The sequence below is a fragment of the Lissotriton helveticus genome, chromosome 4_1, assembly GCF_964261635.1.
Source record: "Lissotriton helveticus chromosome 4_1, aLisHel1.1, whole genome shotgun sequence".
NCBI classification, from domain to species: domain Eukaryota; kingdom Metazoa; phylum Chordata; class Amphibia; order Caudata; family Salamandridae; genus Lissotriton; species Lissotriton helveticus.
In genome coordinates this window covers 312421485-312432337 of record NC_136063.1, presented here as the reverse complement: position 1 = coordinate 312432337, position 10853 = coordinate 312421485, and positions in this window count along the sequence as shown.

Sequence of the window (10853 nt, the reverse complement as noted above, 5' to 3'; positions counted from 1 at the left end):
CAGCTTGACACCGTCGAGACCCGAGGTCATGCCTGTTTGACATAGGGAGACTACTAGTTGGATATGGGGGTCTGATCCACGCACATGGCCAGCAAGAGGCACTGTGAAGTTGCGCCACACCTCATGCGCTGGTTGTGCATTGGAAGGCTGGTGTTCAGTCGACGGTTGGTTCCACTCGTGGTGGCATCCCCTTGCATTGTACGCAGGGGAATTGTGCACCCGGCGGGCTGATCTACCTCACTGGCTGATCCGAGACCCCGGTGACAAGTAGAGCTGCTGGTTCGAGGGCCTCATTGCAGCCTGCGGGCACTACCGAAGCGGAGCATTCGCAACACGTGGAAGGTCAGAAGACCTCAGAGGACCGTTTGGATGCAATCCTGAACGCTATTGAATGTTCTTGTGCACTGATAGAACCCATACTGGACAAAATGGCTTTGGACCACAACCTGCTTCATGTGGACAATCGGAAAGTGAAAGAAAGGGTCACTGTTGTGGAGCAAGAGCTAGCGGAACTGAAGCCGGCCACAGAATTTCAGGAAAAGCAACAGAATGCTCATAACGCCAGGATCCGATATCTTGAGGAGCGGATGAAGGTTGCGGAAGGCCGCTCCAGGAGGAAAAATGTTCTACTGATTAGACTTCCAGAAGCTGCGGAAGGCCAAGATGCGGTCACCTTCATGGAGCGCTGGCTCATGGAAATACTACCAAGCACAGAGTTTCCTCCATTCTTTACTATTGAGAGGGCGCATCGGGGTCCCGGGCAGGAAGCCGGCCCCAGGTGACAGAGCGCGACCGCTCATCTTTAAAATGATGCACTTTAAAGACCGCAATGTGATCTTACGAGAGACGAGGAAAAGGGATGAGGTTAAATTTGAGAACGCTAATGTGTTGTTTCCCCCCCCGAATACACAATGAAAGTCCAGTACCAGCATGGGTCCTTCTTGCCTGTTAAACAGCAGCTCTGGCAGCTGAGTATTTCTTACTCACTGCTGTTTCCGGTTCAGCTCCGTGTGGTCTTTGAAGGAAAGTCGAGGTTCTTTGATACGCCCTAGGATGCCTGGGATGGGCTTGAAATGTTGGGTCAATACTCGAGCCCATGGCCTACAGGTATCAAAGCTGAGTGGGTTGATGGGTCAGGCGGAGGAGGCCCCTGGCGGCGGCGACCTAGGAGGCGATTTCTTGGCTCATCTGCGGGACAGGGTCCGGACTAGATTCACGGAGAGCAACAGGCGGTGGTACGCATCGCGGAACAGATGGCTGCTGTGGCGGAGCCAGAGGATAAACCGGACACTTCCCTTCGTTCCTCAGGGGCCAGAGGGTCCTCGGTGGCAGACTCATTATCAGACAAGATCTTGCTGAGAATGCCAGATGTCATGCCCCAGACGGCGGATGGTATTGTATGAAAGAGACTGGGCCTGATACTCAATACAAGTAATATCGCTTGAACAGCAGTGGGCGAGATCTTTGCATGTGGTTATCTACAAGGGATATGTTTTGGGCTATGGGGTTGTGCATGAGGTGTGTCTCTGTGCTCCTGGGGGCTGCCTCTTTGTTGCAATTTCTTTTGGTGCTGTTTAACTTGATGTTACTGGGGGATTCACAACGGTGCACCTTACATGGTTACACATCCCTCTGCCTCTTCCATATCTTGGGAACTGGTAGGACATGCGTTTGCGCTGTTGTCTATCAAGTTTGGTCGACCCCTCAAGGTTGTGGGGGTGGCCCATGTGATGTTTTTTCTCCACCTTGTTGGCTTATCCCTTTTTCCCATTATCGCAGGAATCTCCCGGGGGTCATTGAGGATGCTGCAGTGCATACCCGACTATCACGTCGGGGTGTGTGGTAAGGCCGAGAAGCTATTTATCGCTCACATAAACTAGTTCCGGGATGGGTCACATGATAGTTACGTGGAATGTGAGGGGAAGACCATCCGCAGATATGTGGTTTACTCTTATCTTAAGCGACACAACATGCGTATAGCACTCCTACAGGTGACGCACTTGAATGCGGTAGAAACAACCAACTGCAGCGTAGATGGAGGGGCAAGATATATGCCACGGACTACTCTCTATTTGCTAGGAGGGGTACTTATTTGGGTGTGCCCGGGGGCGCTGTTTGAGACTGACGAGGTCCAGACAGGGAGGGTAGATATGTGCTCATAAGAGGCAAATTGGACGGGTGACACATATTGCTGGGAATTTGGATCAGTGTCAGTTTCTCAGTCAGTTGTCCCTTGCAGAAATGGTTGCTGGGTAGGGACTTTAACAGTGTCCTAGACTTAGGGGTGGATAGATCCTTTCCCCCGCTCCTGGGAATGGCTGCCACTGCAACTCTGTAGTGCTAAATGGTTGAGCAAATGGCTGGGGTTTAATCGATGTCTGGAGACACCGTAATGCAGGGGTGAGGGTGTCTTCCTTCTTCTCAGTGACACATAATCTGCATGTCCATCTAGACAGGTTTTTTGGATCTCCCTCTTTACTTCCTTACATTTCTGACTCTGAGTATTGGGGATGTTCACACTGGCCTGGGAGGGTGGATTTCCCGGGGTCCCTACCTGGAGATTGCAGCCGGCACTGCTGGAAGACTCAGTCTTTCGGGAGGCAGTCAAAGAGGCTATAAGGGAGTACTTTTTGTTTAACTCTGGGACTGCTTCATCCTCTTCAGTCGAATGGGCAGCCATGAAGGTCACTATGAAAGGGAAGTGTCTGGGACTGGGATGTGTGTTGCGGAAGCAGGTAGAATCCGACCTGATTGAGTCAGAAAGGAAACTGCTGGTGCTGGAGTCACAAGCGATTGCTCATAATGCAGAAATCTCCTCTCTGTTGGAGGCGTGTAAGAAGCATGCAGAGCTCTCAGACCGAAAACGTTGCCTCAACTTTGCGGCACTCCGCTTCTGTACATGCCAAAGCGGATGGGTCGGGCCGCTGTGTGCATGTTTGATCAGGCAGGAGCAGTCGGCTGGGCCCATTACAGCTCTTTGCTCTCTGGATGGAACGCTCAAATTTACGCAGCACGAAATACACGTCGAGCTGTCACGCAATTATACAGATCAGCCCGGAGGATTCCTGAAATAGCGATGCAGGAGTTCCGATGGATTTGGGCCCAGATCTTTTGACTGGGGGAGTGTGTGACATTGATCCACATTCAGTCCATCACTTGTTGTTTTTGCAATTGCCGCCCTAAGTGCGCTGGGGATGCCCAGACGTGGGTCCCAGGCACTCCACACCACTGGAATCAAGCTAGCCGGGCTGAAGAGAGGTGTTACCTTGAAACCGGTCCGGTCCTCGGATGCTTGATTCCGTTCTGGGAAGGACATGGCTTTTGTAGTTCGGACTGGACTGTTCCCATGGGGCAACAGGGTCAGAGCTGATTTGCATATCGCCATTGTCTAAACCAGGGTGGTGTGGAGTGCAAAAAAACGATGGATTTGGGCCCAGATCTTTTGACTGGGGGAGTGTGTGACATTGATCCACATTCAGTCCATCACTTGTTGTTTTTGCAATTGCCGCCCTAAGTGCGCTGGGGATGCCCAGACGTGGGTCCCAGGCACTCCACACCACTGGAATCAAGCTAGCCGGGCTGAAGAGAGGTGTTACCTTGAAACCGGTCCGGTCCTCGGATGCTTGATTCCGTTCTGGGAAGGACATGGCTTTTGTAGTTCGGACTGGACTGTTCCCATGGGGCAACAGGGACAGAGCTGATTTGCATATCGCCATTGTCTAACCCAGGGTGGTGTGGAGTGCAAAAAAACGATGGATTTGGGCCCAGATCTTTTGACTGGGGGAGTGTGTGACATTGATCCACATTCAGTCCATCACTTGTTGTTTTTGCAATTGCCGCCCTAAGTGCGCTGGGGATGCCCAGACGTGGGTCCCAGGCACTCCACACCACTGGAATCAAGCTAGCCGGGCTGAAGAGAGGTGTTACCTTGAAACCGGTCCGGTCCTCGGATGCTTGATTCCGTTCTGGGAAGGACATGGCTTTTGTAGTTCGGACTGGACTGTTCCCATGGGGCAACAGGGTCAGAGCTGATTTGCATATCGCCATTGTCTAACCCAGGGTGGTGTGGAGTGCAAAAAAACGATGGATTTGGGCCCAGATCTTTTGACTGGGGGAGTGTGTGACATTGATCCACATTCAGTCCATCACTTGTTGTTTTTGCAATTGCCGCCCTAAGTGCGCTGGGGATGCCCAGACGTGGGTCCCAGGCACTCCACACCACTGGAATCAAGCTAGCCGGGCTGAAGAGAGTTGTTACCTTGAAACCGGTCCGGTCCTCGGATGCTTGATTCCGTTCTGGGAAGGACATGGCTTTTGTAGTTCGGACTGGACTGTTCCCATGGGGCAACAGGGTCAGAGCTGATTTGCATATCGCCATTGTCTAACCCAGGGTGGTGTGGAGTGCAAAAAAACGATGGATTTGGGCCCAGATCTTTTGACTGGGGGAGTGTGTGACATTGATCCACATTCAGTCCATCACTTGTTGTTTTTGCAATTGCCGCCCTAAGTGCGCTGGGGATGCCCAGACGTGGGTCCCAGGCACTCCACACCACTGGAATCAAGCTAGCCGGGCTGAAGAGAGGTGTTACCTTGAAACCGGTCCGGTCCTCGGATGCTTGATTCCGTTCTGGGAAGGACATGGCTTTTGTAGTTCGGACTGGACTGTTCCCATGGGGCAACAGGGTCAGAGCTGATTTGCATATCGCCATTGTCTAACCCAGGGTGGTGTGGAGTGCAAAAAAACGATGGATTTGGGCCCAGATCTTTTGACTGGGGGAGTGTGTGACATTGATCCACATTCAGTCCATCACTTGTTGTTTTTGCAATTGCCGCCCTAAGTGCGCTGGGGATGCCCAGACGTGGGTCCCAGGCACTCCACACCACTGGAATCAAGCTAGCCGGGCTGAAGAGAGGTGTTACCTTGAAACCGGTCCGGTCCTCGGATGCTTGATTCCGTTCTGGGAAGGACATGGCTTTTGTAGTTCGGACTGGACTGTTCCCATGGGGCAACAGGGTCAGAGCTGATTTGCATATCGCCATTGTCTAACCCAGGGTGGTGTGGAGTGCAAAAAAACGATGGATTTGGGCCCAGATCTTTTGACTGGGGGAGTGTGTGACATTGATCCACATTCAGTCCATCACTTGTTGTTTTTGCAATTGCCGCCCTAAGTGCGCTGGGGATGCCCAGACGTGGGTCCCAGGCACTCCACACCACTGGAATCAAGCTAGCCGGGCTGAAGAGAGGTGTTACCTTGAAACCGGTCCGGTCCTCGGATGCTTGATTCCGTTCTGGGAAGGACATGGCTTTTGTAGTTCGGACTGGACTGTTCCCATGGGGCAACAGGGTCAGAGCTGATTTGCATATCGCCATTGTCTAACCCAGGGTGGTGTGGAGTGCAAAAAAACGATGGATTTGGGCCCAGATCTTTTGACTGGGGGAGTGTGTGACATTGATCCACATTCAGTCCATCACTTGTTGTTTTTGCAATTGCCGCCCTAAGTGCGCTGGGGATGCCCAGACGTGGGTCCCAGGCACTCCACACCACTGGAATCAAGCTAGCCGGGCTGAAGAGAGGTGTTACCTTGAAACCGGTCCGGTCCTCGGATGCTTGATTCCGTTCTGGGAAGGACATGGCTTTTGTAGTTCGGACTGGACTGTTCCCATGGGGCAACAGGGTCAGAGCTGATTTGCATATCGCCATTGTCTAACCCAGGGTGGTGTGGAGTGCAAAAAAACGATGGATTTGGGCCCAGATCTTTTGACTGGGGGAGTGTGTGACATTGATCCACATTCAGTCCATCACTTGTTGTTTTTGCAATTGCCGCCCTAAGTGCACTGGGGATGCCCAGACGTGGGTCCCAGGCACTCCACACCACTGGAATCAAGCTAGCCGGGCTGAAGAGAGGTGTTACCTTGAAACCGGTCCGGTCCTCGGATGCTTGATTCCGTTCTGGGAAGGACATGGCTTTTGTAGTTCGGACTGGACTGTTCCCATGGGGCAACAGGGTCAGAGCTGATTTGCATATCGCCATTGTCTAACCCAGGGTGGTGTGGAGTGCAAAAAAACGATGGATTTGGGCCCAGATCTTTTGACTGGGGGAGTGTGTGACATTGATCCACATTCAGTCCATCACTTGTTGTTTTTGCAATTGCCGCCCTAAGTGCGCTGGGGATGCCCAGACGTGGGTCCCAGGCACTCCACACCACTGGAATCAAGCTAGCCGGGCTGAAGAGAGGTGTTACCTTGAAACCGGTCCGGTCCTCGGATGCTTGATTCCGTTCTGGGAAGGACATGGCTTTTGTAGTTCGGACTGGACTGTTCCCATGGGGCAACAGGGTCAGAGCTGATTTGCATATCGCCATTGTCTAACCCAGGGTGGTGTGGAGTGCAAAAAAACGATGGATTTGGGCCCAGATCTTTTGACTGGGGGAGTGTGTGACATTGATCCACATTCAGTCCATCACTTGTTGTTTTTGCAATTGCCGCCCTAAGTGCGCTGGGGATGCCCAGACGTGGGTCCCAGGCACTCCACACCACTGGAATCAAGCTAGCCGGGCTGAAGAGAGGTGTTACCTTGAAACCGGTCCGGTCCTCGGATGCTTGATTCCGTTCTGGGAAGGACATGGCTTTTGTAGTTCGGACTGGACTGTTCCCATGGGGCAACAGGGTCAGAGCTGATTTGCATATCGCCATTGTCTAACCCAGGGTGGTGTGGAGTGCAAAAAAATGATGGATTTGGGCCCAGATCTTTTGACTGGGGGAGTGTGTGACATTGATCCACATTCAGTCCATCACTTGTTGTTTTTGCAATTGCCGCCCTAAGTGCGCTGGGGATGCCCAGACGTGGGTCCCAGGCACTCCACACCACTGTAATCAAGCTAGCCGGGCTGAAGAGAGGTGTTACCTTGAAACCGGTCCGGTCCTCGGATGCTTGATTCCGTTCTGGGAAGGACATGGCTTTTGTAGTTCGGACTGGACTGTTCCCATGGGGCAACAGGGTCAGAGCTGATTTGCATATCGCCATTGTCTAACCCAGGGTGGTGTGGAGTGCAAAAAAACGATGGATTTGGGCCCAGATCTTTTGACTGGGGGTGTGTGTGACATTGATCCACATTCAGTCCATCACTTGTTGTTTTTGCAATTGCCGCCCTAAGTGCGCTGGGGATGCCCAGACGTGGGTCCCAGGCACTCCACACCACTGGAATCAAGCTAGCCGGGCTGAAGAGAGGTGTTACCTTGAAACCGGTCCGGTCCTCGGATGCTTGATTCAGTTCTGGGAAGGACATGGCTTTTGTAGTTCGGACTGGACTGTTCCCATGGGGCAACAGGGTCAGAGCTGATTTGCATATCGCCATTGTCTAACCCAGGGTGGTGTGGAGTGCAAAAAAACGATGGATTTGGGCCCAGATCTTTTGACTGGGGGAGTGTGTGACATTGATCCACATTCAGTCCATCACTTGTTGTTTTTGCAATTGCCGCCCTAAGTGCGCTGGGGATGCCCAGACGTGGGTCCCAGGCACTCCACACCACTGGAATCAAGCTAGCCGGGCTGAAGAGAGGTGTTACCTTGAAACCGGTCCGGTCCTCGGATGCTTGATTCCGTTCTGGGAAGGACATGGCTTTTGTAGTTCGGACTGGACTGTTCCCATGGGGCAACAGGGTCAGAGCTGATTTGCATATCGCCATTGTCTAACCCAGGGTGGTGTGGAGTGCAAAAAAACGATGGATTTGGGCCCAGATCTTTTGACTGGGGAAGTGTGTGACATTGATCCACATTCAGTCCATCACTTGTTGTTTTTGCAATTGCCGCCCTAAGTGCGCTGGGGATGCCCAGACGTGGGTCCCAGGCACTCCACACCACTGGAATCAAGCTAGCCGGGCTGAAGAGAGGTGTTACCTTGAAACCGGTCCGGTCCTCGGATGCTTGATTCCGTTCTGGGAAGGACATGGCTTTTGTAGTTCGGACTGGACTGTTCCCATGGGGCAACAGGGTCAGAGCTGATTTGCATATCGCCATTGTCTAACCCAGGGTGGTGTGGAGTGCAAAAAAACGATGGATTTGGGCCCAGATCTTTTGACTGGGGGAGTGTGTGACATTGATCCACATTCAGTCCATCACTTGTTGTTTTTGCAATTGCCGCCCTAAGTGCGCTGGGGATGCCCAGACGTGGGTCCCAGGCACTCCACACCACTGGAATCAAGCTAGCCGGGCTGAAGAGAGGTGTTACCTTGAAACCGGTCCGGTCCTCGGATGCTTGATTCCGTTCTGGGAAGGACATGGCTTTTGTAGTTCGGACTGGACTGTTCCCATGGGGCAACAGGGTCAGAGCTGATTTGCATATCGCCATTGTCTAACCCAGGGTGGTGTGGAGTGCAAAAAAACGATGGATTTGGGCCCAGATCTTTTGACTGGGGGAGTGTGTGACATTGATCCACATTCAGTCCATCACTTGTTGTTTTTGCAATTGCCGCCCTAAGTGCGCTGGGGATGCCCAGACGTGGGTCCCAGGCACTCCACACCACTGGAATCAAGCTAGCCGGGCTGAAGAGAGGTGTTACCTTGAAACCGGTCCGGTCCTCGGATACTTGATTCCGTTCTGGGAAGGACATGGCTTTTGTAGTTCGGACTGGACTGTTCCCATGGGGCAACAGGGTCAGAGCTGATTTGCATATCGCCATTGTCTAACCCAGGGTGGTGTGGAGTGCAAAAAAACGATGGATTTGGGCCCAGATCTTTTGACTGGGGGAGTGTGTGACATTGATCCACATTCAGTCCATCACTTGTTGTTTTTGCAATTGCCGCCCTAAGTGCGCTGGGGATGCCCAGACGTGGGTCCCAGGCACTCCACACCACTGGAATCAAGCTAGCCGGGCTGAAGAGAGGTGTTACCTTGAAACCGGTCCGGTCCTCGGATGCTTGATTCCGTTCTGGGAAGGACATGGCTTTTGTAGTTCGGACTGGACTGTTCCCATGGGGCAACAGGGTCAGAGCTGATTTGCATATCGCCATTGTCTAACCCAGGGTGGTGTGGAGTGCAAAAAAACGATGGATTTGGGCCCAGATCTTTTGACTGGGGGAGTGTGTGACATTGATCCACATTCAGTCCATCACTTGTTGTTTTTGCAATTGCCGCCCTAAGTGCGCTGGGGATGCCCAGACGTGGGTCCCAGGCACTCCACACCACTGGAATCAAGCTAGCCGGGCTGAAGAGAGGTGTTACCTTGAAACCGGTCCGGTCCTCGGATGCTTGATTCCGTTCTGGGAAGGACATGGCTTTTGTAGTTCGGACTGGACTGTTCCCATGGGGCAACAGGGTCAGAGCTGATTTGCATATCGCCATTGTCTAACCCAGGGTGGTGTGGAGTGCAAAAAAACGATGGATTTGGGCCCAGATCTTTTGACTGGGGGAGTGTGTGACATTGATCCACATTCAGTCCATCACTTGTTGTTTTTGCAATTGCCGCCCTAAGTGCGCTGGGGATGCCCAGACGTGGGTCCCAGGCACTCCACACCACTGGAATCAAGCTAGCCGGGCTGAAGAGAGGTGTTACCTTGAAACCGGTCCGGTCCTCGGATGCTTGATTCCGTTCTGGGAAGGACATGGCTTTTGTAGTTCGGACTGGACTGTTCCCATGGGGCAACAGGGTCAGAGCTGATTTGCATATCGCCATTGTCTAACCCAGGGTGGTGTGGAGTGCAAAAAAACGATGGATTTGGGCCCAGATCTTTTGACTGGGGGAGTGTGTGACATTGATCCACATTCAGTCCATCACTTGTTGTTTTTGCAATTGCCGCCCTAAGTGCGCTGGGGATGCCCAGACGTGGGTCCCAGGCACTCCACACCACTGGAATCAAGCTAGCCGGGCTGAAGAGAGGTGTTACCTTGAAACCGGTCCGGTCCTCGGATGCTTGATTCCGTTCTGGGAAGGACATGGCTTTTGTAGTTCGGACTGGACTGTTCCCATGGGGCAACAGGGTCAGAGCTGATTTGCATATCGCCATTGTCTAACCCAGGGTGGTGTGGAGTGCAAAAAAACGATGGATTTGGGCCCAGATCTTTTGACTGGGGGAGTGTGTGACATTGATCCACATTCAGTCCATCACTTGTTGTTTTTGCAATTGCCGCCCTAAGTGCGCTGGGGATGCCCAGACGTGGGTCCCAGGCACTCCACACCACTGTAATCAAGCTAGCCGGGCTGAAGAGAGGTGTTACCTTGAAACCGGTCCGGTCCTCGGATGCTTGATTCCGTTCTGGGAAGGACATGGCTTTTGTAGTTCGGACTGGACTGTTCCCATGGGGCAACAGGGTCAGAGCTGATTTGCATATCGCCATTGTCTAACCCAGGGTGGTGTGGAGTGCAAAAAAACGATGGATTTGGGCCCAGATCTTTTGACTGGGGGTGTGTGTGACATTGATCCACATTCAGTCCATCACTTGTTGTTTTTGCAATTGCCGCCCTAAGTGCGCTGGGGATGCCCAGACGTGGGTCCCAGGCACTCCACACCACTGGAATCAAGCTAGCCGGGCTGAAGAGAGGTGTTACCTTGAAACCGGTCCGGTCCTCGGATGCTTGATTCCGTTCTGGGAAGGACATGGCTTTTGTAGTTCGGACTGGACTGTTCCCATGGGGCAACAGGGTCAGAGCTGATTTGCATATCGCCATTGTCTAACCCAGGGTGGTGTGGAGTGCAAAAAAACGATGGATTTGGGCCCAGATCTTTTGACTGGGGGAGTGTGTGACATTGATCCACATTCAGTCCATCACTTGTTGTTTTCGGAGTTCCTAGATAGCCTTTCTTTTCCGGCCCTGACACCATAACAGCGGATGGAGCTGGATGTCCCGTTCACG